The 3,431-nt window shown below is 38.3% G+C and overlaps 1 pseudogene; it reads right to left on the reverse strand.

Moving 5' to 3' along the window:
- Positions 1-2,479: 2,479 nt before the first annotated feature.
- Positions 2,480-2,816, reverse strand: LOC129689125 (60S ribosomal protein L36a-like; annotated as a pseudogene).
- Between the last annotated feature and the right edge of the window lie 615 nt (positions 2,817-3,431).

The following is a 3,431-nucleotide window of genomic DNA, read 5'->3' on the forward strand; positions in this document are numbered from 1 at the left end:
GACCCAGTTGAAGCCTGATCTACCTATCAGCTACATATATGAAGGGGCCCTAGGTCCAGTTCATACATGTTTTTTGGTTGGTGCTTCGGTCTCTAAGAGCTCCTTTGAGTCCTTGTTATTTGGTCTGTTGGTCTTTTTCTGGTGCTGCTGTCCCCTCCTGGTCCTTTAATCCTTCCCCATTTTTTTTTTGACAAGACTGGCCATGCTTTGCCCAATATTTGGTTGTGAGTCTTAGCAAGTGTTTCCATCTGCTCAGAGAACAGATATGGTTGACTTTGTCTGCCAACTGTATTTTTTTAATTTTTAAATTATTATTATTACTATTATTATTATTATTATTATTATTATTATTATTATTTATAATTCATTCATTTTGTATCCTGGCTGTGGCCCTCTCCTTTGTCTCCTCTAAAACTACCCTCCTTCCCTCTTCTCCCCCTATGTCCCTCATCTAGTTCACTGATAGGGGAGGATCTCAACCCTTCTGTCTGGCCTCTCAAGTCTCATCAGGACTGGCTGCATTGTTTTCCTCTGTGGTCTGGCAAGGCTACAACCCCCCTCCCCGGGGAGGGGAGGTGATCAGAGAGCCTGCCATTGAGTTCATGCAAAAAACAGCCCCTGTTCCCCTTCCTAGGATACCCATTTGGAGACTGAGTCTATGGGCTACATCTGAGCAGGGGTTTAGGTCCTCTCCATGCAGGGTCCTAATAGTATCAGGTGTTGGCCCTCTTCCATTAGGTTAGACTCATCCATCCCTCAAGTCCTGAAATGCATGTAATGTGTGGAGTGTTACTGAAGATGGCACTTATCTTTATATCAGAGCATACAGAACTCAATCTTAGTCTGATCCAAACTTATCACAAATAGCTAGCTTCCATTGTCCCAAAAGGTGTTATGCCAACTGCTGGTGGAAGAAAAAAAGACATCCATTGTCTTACCAGCACTGGTCACTACATGCTAAGGTACCTCCATTACAGCCAAGATGTTCTTACTTGGGCAATACTAGCATAATTGTTATTAGGTTAACAAGCTGCTTTCTGAATGCATGTATGGTTTGCTTCACAGTAAGGAAGCCCATTAGTTATACTTTAACCCTTGTCAGAAGCCCATTGCTGAGGATGTCCTAGGCCCTTGAGTAGAATCTGCTTTTGATATTTTGCTAAATGGCCATGGTGTCAGCATGACTTCTACATTTTCATTATTCTATCCATAAAACTGGGTTGTTCTTCACATTTGTCAAAGAAGCTTTTTTTTGAATAATGTTGTGGTCAATGGAGAGATATATAATTGTTAAACTGAGAGTTTCCCTAAATTGAAAATATATATTTACCTCACCAAAAGGAAGTCTCAGCAAACACCATGGAAGAGGAAGAACAGAAAATCTAATAGCAGAAACGTGGAAAAGAACAATGTGAAATGCTTTCTGCTGGATTTTGTAGACATGAACCAGAAAGTGTGATTGCCTACCTAAGATTGACACAAAATCAAGCCATACAAACTCATGGTGTGTAGGAGGTAGATGCTCTCCACGCCCCATCCTACACTGAAGAGCAATTGTCTGTGGGTGGTTTCTTGGGGGAGTGAGAATAATTATTTATTGAGGATGTGGGCACTGGTTAAGTTACCCATGCTTCAGTGGATGAATCCAAAATCATAGCATAGAGAAGACTCAGAGAATTATAAAAACTAAACAAAACAAAAACTATTAAATCGGCTGAAGAGAACAAATGGGCATATGAGAAAGTTTGAGTGGAAAATAGGCAGGACACATGGTAATGTTTCATTGCATACATGTTTGACATTCTCAAAAATAAGAATTAAATGAAACAATAATGATTATCAACAACATTATTAACAGCAGAACAGCAAAAATTGAGAACCAGAAACAAAAACAAGCAAAGATTTTATGTCCCCTGTTTCTGAATGTCTGTGTTATTTTCCTCTTAGATACTCACGCATAGCTACCAAATGCAGGTCTCTTATACAATGTGTTTTTCTTTAATACACAGCTAAGTTTTCTGAACTACAAATTTGATGTTGCCATCACCTCACTGAGTTGTTTTACCTTGATTTAGGTACTGCCTTTAAACAAACTAAAATGGACTTGAATAAAAAGGTATTTTTCATCACTTATGAATATAAGCTTTGAGTATAGTATGTATGTATTTGTATGTGTGTTTAGGAATGTTTAAGAATGCGTAGGTGTGTGTATATGAGAGAGACAGACAGAATGACAGAGTTTATTCTCAAGCCTTCAGTAAATTGGTTTAACTTGGATATTATCTTCTTCATCTCAGCTTTTCAATTCTCAGGTAATTTCTGACTGGTGATAATAAGAACTATGGGCATACATTGCAAGAAATGTCAAACTACTATATGCTTTTTTTTTTTTTTCCAAGCACAGACTTTAGTTTATTCCCTGGCAAAAAGCCAACTGCAATCAAGTGAGGTGAAAAAAAGGCTCATGACCTTATTGTCTTTATAACCGAATCACCTTAGAACTGGATCACTTGGCCCTTTCTCTTCTTATCGCCACCCAGTTCAAAATGCTTGCATCTCTTAATAGCCCGCATTCTCCTCGGTCTGCAGTTGGGCTCAACACACTCAAGTTTCAGCACAATCTTCTTTGTAGTTTTAGCCTTTTTGTGGAAAATAGGCTTAGTCTGCCCACCATGGCCACACTGTTTCCTGTCATAACGCCGCCTACCCTGGGCTTACAAAGAATCCTTGCCTTTGTTGGTCTGTGTCACTTTGCGGGGCTGGTGCTTGCCACAGTTCTTGCAGAATGTCCTGCGGTTCTTCGGAACGTTCACCATGGTCGTGCGAGCGATATCGGCGCAGAAAGCGCTGTATGCTTTCTAACATGATGAATCATCAATATTCCTGCAAACCCAGCAGCCAGGATAACAGGTGACACCGAGCAGGCTTCATTTCGGACTCGTGGCACTTATGAGAAATCATCTTATGAAATAGGGCATAATAAGTAAGGAAATGTCTGACGTGAATTGTTTCATTATAATTGGTATTATAACACAGTTTAATATGTGTCACATTAAAATTTTAAATTTCAGAAATAAAGTATATCAAGTGGAGTATTATTTTAATACTCTCTTGATTGATTAAAAACGTTCCTCAAGATGACACATATTAAAATTATAACTACTATAATGAACTTAAATTATGTATTTGCACTTTGTAGAGAATTTATGAGTTTTTGAACCACTTAATTTGGTTTTGTAATTATCTTCATATCTTCATTTTCTTACTTTATTTACAAGATATTAATGTTAATATTGGATGCAATACTAACACACACACACACACACACACACATATATATATATATATGTATATATATATTAATGCCACTGTGAGTGTCTGTAAGAGTTTCTAATGCATGGAAACATGTGAGGACACACCGTCCAGAAAGT

The sequence above is a fragment of the Psammomys obesus genome, unplaced genomic scaffold (assembly GCF_907164565.1).
Source record: "Psammomys obesus unplaced genomic scaffold, mPsaObe1.curated_primary_1811, whole genome shotgun sequence".
Lineage (NCBI taxonomy): Eukaryota > Metazoa > Chordata > Mammalia > Rodentia > Muridae > Psammomys > Psammomys obesus.